The sequence below is a fragment of the Indicator indicator genome, chromosome 9 (assembly GCF_027791375.1).
Source record: "Indicator indicator isolate 239-I01 chromosome 9, UM_Iind_1.1, whole genome shotgun sequence".
Lineage (NCBI taxonomy): Eukaryota > Metazoa > Chordata > Aves > Piciformes > Indicatoridae > Indicator > Indicator indicator.
This window is the reverse complement of record NC_072018.1, coordinates 14,372,982-14,388,595: the sequence shown is the minus strand read 5'-3', so window position 1 is coordinate 14,388,595 and position 15,614 is coordinate 14,372,982. Positions and strand designations below refer to the sequence as shown.

General features: G+C 39.3%; 1 protein-coding gene across 1 annotated transcript in view; it reads right to left on the bottom strand.

Moving 5' to 3' along the window:
* The window catches only part of DLGAP2 (DLG associated protein 2), a 362,668-nt gene extending 347,543 nt beyond the window's left edge, over positions 1 to 15,125 (bottom strand). The window contains exon 1 of the mRNA XM_054383858.1: positions 15,059 to 15,125. The gene's annotated coding sequence lies outside the window, so the exon portion shown is untranslated. The remainder of the gene's footprint in view (positions 1 to 15,058) is intronic.
* Positions 15,126 to 15,614: the final 489 nt, after the last annotated feature.

The window sequence follows — 15,614 nt, the reverse complement described above, 5'->3', positions numbered from 1 at the left end:
TCCTTTCCCCTGTAATTGCAGGCGAAAAGTCTTTCTTATATGCTCCCTTTATATGTTGAATGATGTATGAAGAAATCTATTTTGGTCAAGTTAATACAAGAAATGGAAAGGCAGTCTTATGGAAGGCTTACAATCTGCTCATTAAAAAATAATGTCAATCCTAAACAGTCCCTTTACAGTTGGACTTGACAATCTTAGAGGTCTTTTCCAACTTTAATGATTCAAATCTAATAGCCTACCTAAAGAAGCCATCTCATTTGGATCATAAAAAAACTTGAGTTTGCACAAACAGAAGCAGATAACCTTAAGGACCATTCAACAGCCTACTTCTTATTGGTCATCAAAGCATTCAGTGCCTTTGAGGTGCACTATTCATTGCCATTGTATTCAAAATCCAAAACATTTCCAAATCTGATATATGATCTCATTCCCTGTAGCAACAATGATATTCAGAAAACTGCTAAGGAATCTGGGGAAAAAAAAAAAAAAAAACCTACAAATGTGGAGCTTGGTGTCTCACGCCACCACCAGCAGAGCAGCAAGGCTTCAAGACATTCAGCCATTTTACTGGATCAATATCTTTCCTTCATTAGGATCCCCATCCCCATCAATTTCTGTCATGTATTTTTTTAAAGTGTGGTAGTTTTAGGTTGTGCCTTGAAAATTTCCACAGATCTTAAACAGAAAGTGGTAGAATGTAAATAAATCACTGTTGGGTGTGAAAAGGAAAACCCACCACTTAAAGCAACTGCCATCAACCAAAGTTATCAACCGATTTTGTTAAATGCTTAACACAGCAGGTCTTCAATGAAATAAGCATTATAAAATGCCCACAGCAAAGAAAAAGAGAAATATCCTGGTTGCTGTAATATTATATTCAATAATAGAAACTGAAGACAACTGCCTCAACTGTCTAGGGGGAGAGTTCAAGGAAAATTCCAGGTAACCCAAGTGCCAGCAATCTCTTCATCACACCAAAAACAAAGAGGCTTCCCTCATCCTGACTTTGACTATTAGAGCTTTGACACTTTCACTCCCCATAAACCACTGCATAAGTAGAACCCAGCCATATAATTCACAGAGCTACTTCAACAATTTATCTAGTTATCATCTTTGAAAACGTGACTACCTCTTATAGTGGTAGTAAATTATCATGAAATGTGCTGTGATGCCGTTTCACAGAAGGAAGGTTCATTTGAACATGAGCCAGCAGTGTGCCCAGGTGGCCAAGAGAGCCAAGAGGATTCTGGTCTATACTTCGAATACTGTGGCCAGCTACAGTGTTTCCATGAGAATTGTGAAAAAATAGTGGTCCTGATCCAGCCAGTCCCAGCACAGCAAGCTAAAATACAAACTGACAGCCCAGTCTGTGAGGAGATGACCATGGCCACAGGCTGGGCCAAACGGCAGCGACCTGCCAAGCCTGAGGCTATTTTTTAATAAGGAGTTTGTGCATAGTGTTCCCGCACTCTACCCCCGTCAAGTCCACTGTTTTAAATTATTTTAGTAGGTGGCTTTCTCCCCAGTTGCCTTTCCCATCTGCTTCAAGGATACAGCTTTTTGTTATCTTTATTCCCATCCTTTCTCAAATGGTTCAGGGTAAAACATCTCTTGTCACACTCCAGGCTCCCACATAGACATGAAGGCCAGCTAAACATCTTGTTAGCTAATCCCTAGGTTCCCACAGCCAGCAAGAGCAGGGAAGTGGTTTTACCCCAAGATTCAGCACTGGTGAGGCCACATGTCAAGTACTGGGTTCAATTTGGGGCCGCTCACAAGAAAGACATTGAGGTTCTGGGGCATGTCCCGAGAAGGGCAACAGAGCTGACGAAGGACCCACAGAACAAGTCTTATGTGGAATGACTGAGGTGAACTGGGATTGTTCAGCCTAGAGTAAAGGAGGTTGAGGGGAAAGTTCCTAACTCTACAATTCCCAGAAAGGGAGAAAATGGCCTCAAGTTGCACCAAGTAAAGTTTAGATTATATATTAGGAGGAATCACTTTACTGAAAGGGTTATCAGGCATTGGAGCACCTTGCTGAGGGAAGTGGTGGAGTTCCTATGCCTGGAAGAGTGATGTAGACATAGTGCTTAGGGATATGGTTTAGTCAACGACCTGTCAGTGTTAGGCTAATGCCTGGACTCAATCTTAAGTGCCTTTTCTAATCTAGATAGTTCTGTGATTTCTAAAGCAGAAATCAGTAACGGTGCAGGAATTTCATTGTATCCTCAGTGAGTATGAAGTTTGCCTCAACTGAAGGTCCCTGGCTTGGCACAGGTGCCTGCAAGACACAGGATCCTCAGCACTGCAGGGGTGCATTGTCTGCTCCTGTCTGCAACCTGCCAGGAAGAGCAGGGGCAGATGGAGCTCAGCCTCCACCTCACCTTTGCAGCATCTGGCAGTCCAGAATATACAGAGTTCTTTTTGCTGCACAAAATACTTCAAGGACCACAATTGTGTATTGCTTCAGAAGACGACACTCCCCTTTGCAAAACGTAATTTTTTTTCACAAAAGGCATATTCTTTATTCCTAAAGAGCAGGCTATGTCTTTCTTGCTGTGTCCCTGGAAGATCATTCAACACAAGCTTGTTCAAAAGCATCAGAGGAAAAAGAAGTTCTTATTTTCCACATTAGCTACCAACAACTCCACTTTTGCACTTTCAGATTTTACCATTTCTGAAGAGCTGTATAAAGATTACTAAGCACTCACTGCTCTCCTCTGAGCTAAGCAAGCATTCCCAGCAGTAATGCACTAACCACGGGCACATACCACCCCACCACTGGGTTAGGAAAATAATTAAAGATCAAAATAAAAGCGCTTGAAGATAGAAGATTACTCTTCAGTGAAAATTAAATAGATACGTTCCTGTTTGGATGGTCAAATGCACAATACCTGTCAGACTAATTTGGACAGATATTAATAAAATGAATGTCCTGCTAAAGATGAGCCTTAAAATACAGTGCACTTGTTTACTGTGTCTTCTTACTATTACAGTCTCCATAGAAACAGGAGAGAGAAAATTTCAGCACTGGGCAATAAATTCTAATCATCGTTCTTTAAAGAATCATTGTATATATTTAGTACAAAGAGAATATATCTGCAAGACTTATACCCGGGTATATGAAACATGGATCACTAGTCTTAATGTAAAGGTGCTCGTACAACAGTTCTAAGTCTTTCCGGCAACAAAAGAAAAGACACTCCCTTTAATACACATTAACACTTCACATCATGTGGTACTTCCTTCACTTTTGTGTTACTTCCTCCAACTTGTCCTCCACACAAGCAGGGGATCAATGCACTGAAGCATTTTCAAAATATACTTCCCTTTCCCTGAAGTTTATGTGATGTCTTATCCCTTACATTTATAATCACCTACAGCTTAACCATGATGTAATTTCTTATGCCTTGTGGGCTGATTTCTGTGACTCACATTTTCCAAATATATTTGTGAAGGTGGTTCATGAATTAAACTTCTGTCAGCTGAAGCCTCCAGCATTGTTCAGCCCATGTTCAGTATGGAGGCTTCTGGCTCACAAGAAGTTTTAATGGTACAACGCAGAGGATCAGTCTCTGGGTTTATAAAGGACATTCAAGAAGCCATTACATAAGGTAAGAAAGACTGGAAATGCCCCCATGACTTTTTGTCATGCCATCGTTACTCTTCAGTAAGTTTAGCTTTCCTGTATATACCACTGAAAATTTTCAGATGATTCATCCTCAGGTTTTGCTGTCAAATTTGCTGTCAAATAAGCACAGTTTTGAGTTATGCTTCTCATGGTTTCTCTGGTACTGTACTCTTGCCTCTCACTTTTTCCTTGGTTTTAAGCTGTGTCCATATAACACTTGGGGGGCCCTAGGTCAGTAGCTTTGGTCAACTACAAATTCACACTCACTTAAGCATTTAACTGTTTAAGTATAGCAAATCAACATTATTTTAATGAAATTAATATTACCTACAAGTGGCAGCACACATCTAAACTTGTAGAATTACTTTCCCAGAGGTATACTGAAGTATCAGCTTCCGTTATGGTGAAACATCTTCACCTCCTCTGACAGTTTTTGCTCTTCCTTTGCTTTTTTCCTGCTTAACAGCATCACTCCTCTCGGCTGGCATTTTGGAAGAGATTCTCTGGAGACACAGCTGGTGTCTTACCCAATGCAGAGTCATACTGAGATGACTAAATCACATGCATGGAAGCATTTGCTACCACTTAATTTCAAGTGCAGAGGGTGTAGCACTGTCTCTGGTAATATACTTCTACAATAAGCACCACTAACAGCTTTGGCGATTGTATGCATTATGGGTGCAGAAGGGTTTGATATTCCCCCTGTGACAGACGGGAGACAAGTAGTTAAATTACTGCCTGTTGTACACAATTGTAGACATTATCAGCTGTTATTTATAGTGCCTATTATAGCATCCCAAAAGACAGGAAACCATGTCACACAGCATTACTACAAATAAAATCATTCTAATCATGAAGAAAAAGAAAACACGCCACATTTTAAGCGTAGAATATCACTGTAGTTTAAATAGAAAACATAAACGCAGGTGTTTTGATAACAAAATGTATGTTTCAGTACTCCCATCCCACCAGATAATAAGAAGAAATATGATGGACAAGGAAAAAAAAAAGTACATTAATAAAATCAGCCAAAAGAAAAAAAGGTACATTTGGAAGAAGTTTCCACCAGTACAGTGGAAGTGGGATATTCTGGAAAATACACAGCTGAAAGAAAAGAGCTCTTGGGGGTTTAATCATGGAGAGGCTTCTATGCTGTATCTTTTAAACCTAATTCTAGGGAGTTAATACAGGTCCAAAACATGTTGCAGACTACTCCAAGCCAAGTAGCATGCCTTAAAGCAGACAAACATTGTTTAGGAAGTTTATGAAAATAAGTTATCTAACACTGAGCATCTTGGATACAGAAGCAATTCCCCTCTCCCACTCCTCCAGTAAAAAGAGGTGGTGGAGGAGTAAGGGGGTGGAGAAGGACAAACTAAAGCAAACAAGAATTTCCTGAAATAAATTTCTTTTTAGAAGTTAGCAATATGAGTTCTAGTCCTTTTTTTTCCCCTAACTTACATTCTTTTTGCAAGAAAACTTTCAAAATAAAATATTTTTTTTTCAGAGGATGTAGAAATAATGGATTTTGCCCTTCAAAATATTAAAGAGCTTCCACAAAATTGGAGACGATGATACAAGTGAAATGACTCTGGGAGAAAATACTTTCTTCACATAAATGGTTATCAAGCATTGGAACGAGTTATCCAGGAGGTGGTGGTGTCACCATCTCTGGAGATATTTGAAAGACGTGGATGTGGTGCTTAGAAGCATGGTTTAGTGGTAGTGGTTTAGCAGTAGTCATAGGATTCAAAGCTCTACATGAACAGTTGGACTTGATCTCAAAGGTCTCTTCCAACTTTGACAGTGCTACGATTCTGATGCTATTTCCATTGCTTACCCCTCTCAGGACAGAGTGTCTTACCAGAAAATAAAAGGCTTTCTTTACGATACCAATCTACTTCAATAGTTGAAGTTCAATTTAACAGAGAAAGGAGCATAATCAACATGTGAAGAATTGGTAGCAAACAAAACATCTATTCTATTCTTTGCACAACTGCATTATGTAGAATTAGTGCATATCAGCCAAGAGATCTGTCCTTGCTTCTGAGTTGCCTCAAAGTAGCATGAGAGAGAGGCAAGACTACTGGAACAGGGAATGAAGGTACTTACACAGACACCCCTGAGACCTTTAAAAACAGCAGTAATGAAATATCAATGTGGTCTGCTGTACCCATGTGAAACCAATGAATCCAAGACTCCTCCAGCATTACAGCAATATTTCTTTGAGACCTATATGAATTCCCTGTGCTCCTCGCCATTGACTGGTAGCTGTTCTAGAAAACAGCACTAACATTTTACTTTACTTGCTGTATGAGCAGAAATGCCTCTTTTGATTTCTTTGCTCAATTACATGTTCTTTAACTCTACCCACACAATGCACTGTGTTGCCCCAGTTCTACATTTTGGCAGTGGACTTCAAAGCTGTATCCCTCCACTAGAGAGTGCCTGTGAAACATATACATTCCAACAAATAAACACCCCCTCAGTCCACATGATTTACATACTGCCTAGGCAACCATCTCACAAATAGATGAAAGCACTGAAAAATAAAAATCCCGAACTATGGCATGTAGAAATCCATCATTCTACATAATGCTTTCACTTATCTACAGTCATATCAGTAACATGACCAGTTATCAGAACTGCCTGCAGTTTCTGATGATGAGAATGATGTACATGTCTCTCCTCCTTCAGTAGCTCAGTTGTCCACATTGGGAATGCTTTACAAAACATTTCAGAAATAAAGGTCAAGTAAGATTTCTTGAAGAAATGTTTTCTGGAGACAATTTCCTTTCCTACACACCTTCAGCTGGCAGGGCTCTTATGCTGTTGGCAAAGAGAATGCAAGTAAATACTCACATTTCTGCCTCTAGAATTAAACTTCAAAGACTCAGATTCCCTTTTTCAGTCCCTGCTCCCCAACACATCTCAGGGTGAGAGTGCTGTAAAAGCACTATTTTACAACTAATGGTTTATATCCAGCCCTGAGAGCACAGGGGTTAGTCAGCACTAGCCTTTCAGAGGAGGATGCTTTATTGATCTTGGAACATTTAGCATGACATTTAAGCATCAGAGAAATCTCCTCCTTCAGTTTTTGGTTTTAAAAATACCTAAGTTTTGGGCAAAGGACAACTGTGACTTCTCATAACATTAGTAAGAGGGGAAAAACATCTCTCACGGAGGTAGTTGTACTCGAGGACCTTGAACTCAGGAAAAGGACTTTGAACTATGCTAGCAGCAAACTAGGACCCAGTGCAAAGACTGAAGCATCAGTACACTGTGATTTGAGTATGTTTTTTACTTCATAACCAGAATAGCCCAGAGATGTGCTCCAGCTGGAGCCTTAAAACAGTTTTATGCTCACACATATCCATCATCTCTTGGCCTGTCTATTTTAGGTGGGATGATATGTATTAATTACCTCTGTAACTGGAAGTCCTGATACTGAAGTCTCAGGATCTTGAGATAATAGACCCGACCCATTTGAAGTCTGAGCATGCCCCAAACTGCCTATATTTTTGAACTTCAGAGATCAGATTTTAGTGTATTAAGCTAGGTAAATCATATTAGATACAAATCTAAAAAGACAAGGCAGTCTTCTGACTGGTTTCAGATTGAAATCATATAGTTCCTTATTCTAGCTGATGAGAGCCACATGACTCTATTGTCTCAAAACATGAGGCATATCTGGTCTGAATAGACAGGGTGATGGCTTTGATGGACCTTAACAGCTGTCAAGAAGAGCAGCTGACCTGGCAGAATGACTTATCAATGAAAAGAGAGAATTTCTGCCAAGGCAGGAATTCCCTCTTTCCTTATTTTAAAGCCACTGCAACAGCACCATGGAAAGACCAATAGCAGATATTGCACTGGAGCACTCACCTCTGTGCACGCCTCTCTCTGCACATCTCCCTTTGTGATTTGGAGGAACGCACACACACACACAGAGCCAAAAGGGTATAAAAGGATCACAACTTCCAGGTTCCATGTACTGCACCTACAACAGAAGACCCTGCTGGGATGTACAACTGCCACTGAAAGATTTGGACTATGCCTGTGAAAACGTCGGTGGATCCAAGGAGTGGTAAAACCTTTCTTTTTTGCTCTTATTTCTTAAATCTCTCTTCTTAAATCTCATTTTTTTCCTCCCCATTTTCCAAAAAAATGGGAGCCAAAAAAAAATAGTACTTCATGTTACAATCCAAGCATGTCAAGTTCAGATGTACACTAGTGCAACACACCCACGACAGAACTGGAATTTTTTAAACTAGATGACAAAATCTACCAAAAAGGAAGACAGGATAAACACTCTTCAAGTAAATAAAAGGTATCTGAAATGAATGAAGAAGCAGGAGGCACTCGTTGACACAAGCTAATAAGCTTAAGCTGCAGCAAAGAAGGTTCAGGTTACAGAACAAGAAAAGTTTCTCGTGGTGAGGTTGGGGAAGCTAATTAAAAGCCCTGTTCCTTCCCCATTTCCAACTCCATGCTAATTTGACTAGCCATTTCTGTCCAAAATAAAAGAAACAGTTCTGGCCTAGAGATTTTTCAAGGACAGGGTAACCAAGGTGTAGCTGGGGCTCAGCCACCAGGAAAAGGGCAAAATTTTGCATATAAGAACATGCTGATGGTGATCAAAACCCATTTAAACATGGCACTTCAAGACATGGTTAAATGGCCATGGTAGCGTTAGGTTGGCAGTTGGAATTGATCCTCGAATTGTTTTGGCTGGAAAAGACCTCTGCGATTCTATTCTGTTTGCAGTAAGTAGAGATTTTACTTCACCATACATCCAACTGTATGGCATCTGCTTGCCAGTCCTGACTTTGCTGACAGGGTGGAACCAGTAATGTGGAGGAAAAGAGGAGAGCAGGAATCTAAGGAAACATAAAAGCCCTAAATTATGTTCTCGATGCATTAGACGATACCCTTTGTTTCACTTTCAGTATGGAGCATTTAAATTTCATCTAAACTGTGTTTTCCTCCCCATGTTCATGTGTCATTACTCAGTGTCAACATTTTTTAAGCTCTGTCCAACAAGAAATTCTGTCACGGGTTATCATCTCTGTCACTGTGTACTGCCTCATATCCTTTTATCAGTTTATGTGGGTGTACTCCAGCTCAGTTTGCCCTTCTCGCTTTAGCGGTGATCCCCAACACCTCTACAAAGTTTAGGTAATAGGCAGGGCTTGTATCAGCTCTGACAGGTTTGATTTTCTTTTTTTATCATCATATGCCTGGTCAACACTAAGCAAAACAGCTTTGATGCCAAGGTAGGAGAACTTCCGGATTAACTAGAAGATTAAGAAAAATACTTACTCTTGCTGTATTTTCACCCCTCTAATTACCATTTCCATGGAAACCAGGCTGGAAAGTACCAGCAGGCAGCCTGCAGCTGAACATCTGAATGAGAACACTCATGTTGAACTCAGCAAGCAGGCAGCAGGTGAAATCTGCAGGAAATATCTAAAAATCTATAGCTACATCTTGAAAGTAAAAGTACAATCTCAGTTCAAGCAAAGACCTTCTAAAGAGGATGCTACTTCCATTGCACCAGCTGATAATTTGACTTTTTTCTATAAAATATCAAATAAAATTTCTCAACAGCACAAACCAGAAATTTGTGACAATTAAGTATTTTGAAATACTCAGTTGGAAGATGATATGCTAGTAAACATTGTAAGTTATTTTTATAACAAGACTTTGACTTCTAAATGTTGTCCTGTTAATTCCTTCTGTGAAATCAAACTGGCTGCTCTACAGTTCATACGTATGCACTGTGAGCCCTGTCATCTAGAAAGCTCTTACAAACATCCGTTGCATTTGAATATGTATAAACATACAACAAAAAATTACTAGCAGTAAGTAATACATTTACTAGTTATAACAAATAAGTTTTGAACAGCAGTGTACTCATTTTAAAAGGTGGTAGATACAGTCTTTAAAAAAAAAATACAGCTTGGTAAAGTTTAATGTGGGAAATCTTTTTAATACCATCTTAGATTTTTCTCCTGCTCAATATTTGCTCTTCAAGCAAAAGGAAGAAAAGCAAACAAAAGAAGGATGAAACATTACTGTCCTGGGCTCTACTTTCACCAGTGTAGAGATTGGTTATTATTAAACTTCTAGGTTGTATATAAAGCAATTACTACTCTCTCAGGCAGATATTATTCATTCTTTGCAGAGAGCAGGACATTGGTCACACTTTTTTTTCCCTGATGTAATTTTAGCCAGTGCACTGGACAAAAGAGAATGATTATAACAAAGGATTTAATGTCTTGTGGAAGTCCAATATCAGCACATGATGGTTGACCTTATAATGGATGATGAAGCTCAAGAAAGTTTTGTTTTGTTTTAACATGTTGTTTCCAGTTTAAAAGAGCTGTTTATCAGAATCAAATCAGCCAGATATGTGCAGGTTCTCTTTATTGTACCTATGGTCTCCTCCACTATCAGAGAAGAAATTCTAACTTAAAGCAACAAAGAGCAAACAACCCAAGAAGCTGTTAGTGAGTATTGATTCACTCTTTCATTTGGGATCTTCAGTGGAAAAAAAAAAATGAGCCCAAATTTGCAGTCCACAACATAAACTCATGAGTATGACAGAAAAGGATAGCACAGAAGCTGTTTGTGCCATTTCCTTACATGACAGAAAACTAATAATTGTGTTTCAAGAACACAAGAGCAGCACACAAAGCACACAGCTATCAGCACCTCTCCAGTGAAAGAATGTCCACTTAACAGCTGCAGCAATGCTAAAATAGAATGCCTTCAGCTAATGAGTCCCGTGGATGTCTCACATTTTACTGCACCAAGCGTATTTGCGGTCACCTTGAGAATCATTTATTGTGTTAGATCACAATATGGGGAGCTCTGGGATACAGAAATCAAATGCAAATAATTCAGTTACTGGTCTAAGACTGCTTAAACACAGCAAGCATACACAAAAGCCTAAGCTTTCAGATATATTTCCTCTTTATTTGCATGAAAATATCTATAGCTAAACAACCCACATGCACTGCCTTAACAGCTCTATTTCAAGCAAGATTGGAAATGAAAATAAATTTTAAAACTCCATAAATTTCAATAAAAAGCAACCCATATTAGGGTACATTGGCTTCTCCTTTTTTTAATATTAGGAATGCCAAAACATGTTCTATTTAATGGCTGTCTTCATCTTGAGGGAAGAAACTGAGTATACTGGTCACACTGTGTGAACAGCTCTCTAAACCATTATTGTAACTAAGAACTTAGCTACAAGGGAAGGGAGGGGATTAGCATCTAAGGTTTAGTGGCCCTGCAGTAACAAGAGGGACTTCTGACTTGGCTGAAGAGTTCCCTTTTGCAGGCAATGGATATTGCTGGAAAAGATTTATAGAGAATTAAGAGATGACTGCACTTGTACACAGAGGGTGGTACATGTCCATCAACAGGGGTGGGTTACTCCTCTCAGCTGGAGCTGAAGAAGGTTATCATTCAAGAAAATAAGCAACCTGCTCCCCCCACCAGGTCATATCTTCATACTGTTCCCCCTTATGATCTTGTTAGTAAGAACTATAGAGAGCATGTAACTGCTTTTCCTGCAATTAACTTTAGAACTGCTAATGCATCCCAGTTGTTGCTAGCTAGTTAACCTATGGGAGATGAAAAGAAACTGAGAAAGGACATCAATACAGCTCTTATAGTATGCTTATGGCATCTAAAAAGGAAGTTCAGAATCAAGTGTCTGGTATGTTTTACTTCTTGAGACACAGGGTGCACAACAAATACAGGTTCTGGATACCAGCTAATGTGATACTGAATATACATTAGGCCAGTGCATGCTATATGAACTTTCAATTTACTAAAGAATATTTATAATTTATTTGTGGCTTTCCACTAATCAATACTTCAGAAAGGAGCCATAAAACTCTATTAAAAAAAGCTTAATGTAAGAAAGCAACTAGCAGCAATCAGTGTTTTATTTAGATACTGAGAATTTGTACATCTTACATGTTAGAAAAAAAGTGAATTGTTCTTTAACCTATGCAACAATTGTGTTAAACACGTATCCTCTTCCAAAACAGCATTGCTGTTGAATTGCCAAATTACCTTTTTATCCTCCTTTTGGAAAGGCTCTGCAGGAGATGAGTTTATAACCATGTTATAAGCACCAAGAATAAAAGTTTATGGTAGAAGTACTAACATCATCACCAGGGGAAGGTAATCATTGCTTCCATGCACCCTTCTTCTCTAGATTACAAATACACAGTGTCAATACTGACAAAGCTTTGCCACTTCAAACTCTTCCACAGTGCAAGAAGAGACGATGGGACATGCAGTTTTCTACAGTACAGGCAATCTGGAGCCATACTACTTTTAAAGGCTAATTGCATTTATTTTCCAAAAACTGAGGTTTGATTAGGTCTGAAGGGCAGTCAAATGAAAGCATGGCCTGGAAGCACTGGCCCAGCTCTTCCCAAGAGCTTGTTTCTTTCTCCAGCGTGCAGCTTCTCTAACAGCTTGAAAGAGGCCAGTTATGGGGGCACCCTTGAATGAGGAGACCAAGACCCCCCAGTCGGCCACACCTGATCTGTTGATATCTGCTAATATCTTTATCAGTGATTCAGATGAAAGGATTAAGGGTACCCTCACTAAATTTGCAGATGACACCAAGATGAGTAGCAGTGATCTGCTTGAGGTACAAAGGCTCTACAGAGGTATCTGTACACGCTGGATCAATAAGCCAAGGCCAATTATATGACATTCAACAAGGCCAAGTGCCAAGTCCAACACTTCAGGCTTAGGGTACGGTGGCTGGAAAACTGCCCAGCAGAGAAGGATCTGGTGGTGTTGGTCAACAACTGGTTGAGTGAGCCTGCATGTGCCTAGGTGGCCAAGGAGACCATCAGGACCAGGGAAGTGACTGTGCCTCTGTACTCAGCATTAGTAAGGCCAAACTGGGAATAACGTGTTCAGTTCTTGGGTCCCTCACTACAAGACATTGAGTTGCTGGAGAGCATGTCCAGGAGGGCAAAGCTGGTGAAGGGTCTAGAGAAGGAACTGCAGCTAAAGGATCTGGGGTTGTTTAGCCTGGAGGACAAGGGGCTAAGGGGAGACTTTATGAACCTCCTACAATTACCTTGAAGGAGGTTGTAGTGAGGTAGGTGTTGGTTTCTTCTCCCAAGCATAAAGTGACAGGATGAGAGTAAATGCTTTCAAGTTACCCCAGGGGAGAATTTCTTCACTAAAAGGGCTATCAAGCATTGGAACAGGCTGTCAAGGGGAGTGAGTCACCATACCTAGAAATATTTAAAATATGTGTAGGCATGGTTCTTAGGTATATAAACAAATGGGGAATCTACTACTGCAATTCTCACTTTTATCCATCCTCACTCCATAGAGCATGTGTCTTTCACTAATGGCTTTGGAAGTCTCCATTTATTCTTCCTTCCCTCTTTTTCCCATTCCTCCTAGTTCATCTCTCTTCATCCTTCTCCCTTTTATTAGGAAGGCCACCTAACTCTGCACATTGTGAAATTCCTTCAAATGTCAGCAGCTGATCACAGACAGACCTACAGCTGCAATCAGGCAATTTCTCTGGGCTTGCTTAGTGAGAACAGAGATGGACAAGATTATATGATGTATACATCTGAATTCAAATAGCATGTTCCACGTTAACACAAATTTAATGAATGTTGTCTCAGTTTAGACTAGCTGATTCAGATATAAACAAGAAAATGGTTAACGTGTCTCAGACTATACTAATCAAGACCAAAAATTCCATCATTCTTTTCTTCCAGAAAGGAGCTGAAAAATCCCATGTCCTGTCTGAACTCTTCTGCTTCATCTCTCTGCTAAGTATTTGAACACCATAAATGGGGGAAAGGGAGGGGAGAATGGAACACACATCACTTTGTACCTGCTGGCAATTCCCAGTTTTACAATAGGCAGGCATAAAGATACTGCAATAGAAGTTACAGTTGTTTTCATACCCATGTGTGCTTGAGCTGTACAGCAGTTGCTACATACAAAAACCTGACAGGTTTCTACTTCAAAGAAGTTCACAATTTTCAAACCCAAATTATACATTAGCAAGCTCTTCCCTTCTCTTACACCCAAATGAAGACATTTGAAGGTGTCTGGGCTATTAGATAAATGGCTTTCTTGATATTGATTATAAAGACACATTTCATCCTCTTTAGATAAATGGTCAGTCTTACTGCCCAACTCCAGGTAACACAGGCTTTGATATCTACTTGATAGGCTTCTTTATAAGTCAAGAAGACTTTGATCAAAGGACTGAATTCTTATATTAAAAAAATATGTAATTGGCACACAAACCAGGCTGAGGTCAGTAGCCCATGATTCTTTAGTCTAATTTAAGGAAGACTAAAATAAATATGAAGGCCAAACTCTGTCTGCACTCTGTTCACTAATTACAAACTTCAAAATTCTTACTAGAAGATATGTATTATTAACTGTCTTATTATAGTGCTTCTCCCATGTTCACAGATGAAAACGGAAATGAGCTTTTAAACTTCATTTGAGCAGTTGCAGGTAACCAACCTCAAATCACACTACAGTTCAACACAGCTGTTGGGTTCTCTGTGCAATTACACTTAGTGCAAACTGTGCTTGAAACACAAGTAATAGCAAAGGAACAAAATGGTTTATTTTAATGGTAGCTATTGAGGAAAGGGGAAATAAAGCCTTAAGAGCTTCAAGCAATCACATATGTTCTATTAAAAAGATATCAAAAATAAGCAACATTTTTCCTCCTGCTTCTCTGAAATGAGTCTGCTAAATCAAACTCTCCTTGCATATGCAATGACTTTCACTCAATTTATAAAGTATTTTAAAACTGATTTTAAAGAAATTGTTTTTCTTGTAATAAAAGAACAAAATTATATGACTTTCTTTTCATTCATGTTATCACCCTCAACTAATTTTCTCTAGTCAAACATTAAAGTCTCCTTCTGCACTACAGCAAGGCATCGTTAGTGATACACCTGTCTGCTCCTTTAGCCTACGCCTCTAATTTCTGAAAGAGCATAAAGCAAGATTTATCTGCAGTCAGAGCTATGCATAAGACTTGCTGCACCTTTGTGAACCAACAGGATCAGACTACAGATTCCAGTATTAAACCCCCTTTCTTTCCAAAACTGCAACTTTTTAATCAACAAGAGACACTTCAGAAGTTCATGTAAATACCTTTGTAAGTAACACTTGACAATCTCTACAACATTAATAGCTCCATAAAGTTAACAAAACATATAAACTCTTCACATGAAAGCAGGTAATTTAAACAAAACATCCAAGCTGTCACTCCCTAGAAGAGCACTTCAATAACTGGAAATATCAAACAAGACTCCTCTATATTATCCAATATGTGTCTCCATTTTTCCAAATCATTACAATATTAACTCATTACGAAACGTTTACCTGTGTTCCTGTCAGGTAAGATACAGCAATGCTTCTGCAGTATGCCAGGCAGAACCTATTACAACAAAGAAACAGACATTAATGTACATACTAGTTTAACATCATATGAAGAAGAGTTGATGACTGCTGGAGCATGCATCCAATCAAGCTTTGTGCTCTCATTCTGCATCAAATTAGCTATCCCAGTGAAAATGTAAACCTCACTCATTAGGAACTGCACACAGAAGGGTCTTACAAAGTTAGCTGTTTACTACCTTTCTCTAAAGTTAGTTTCATCCTCTCTCATGAACTACAATATCAAAGAATAAAAGAACATCAGACCACAATGAAACATGCTCAACTACAAAGACAAGTATCTTACTATTCTCTGATGCTGCTGATACCGATTTTGCATGCGTGGCCCTGGGGTTATGAGATCTAGCTCTTCATAAATCACTTAGGACAAGACTCCAAAGCACAGCATTTCCCTCCTTACACAACCAGTTCCAGCAGACAGCACAAACCCCCAAAGTCTGAGTAGGGAATAGAATGCAATGGGGGCAGAAAAGCCCAGGTT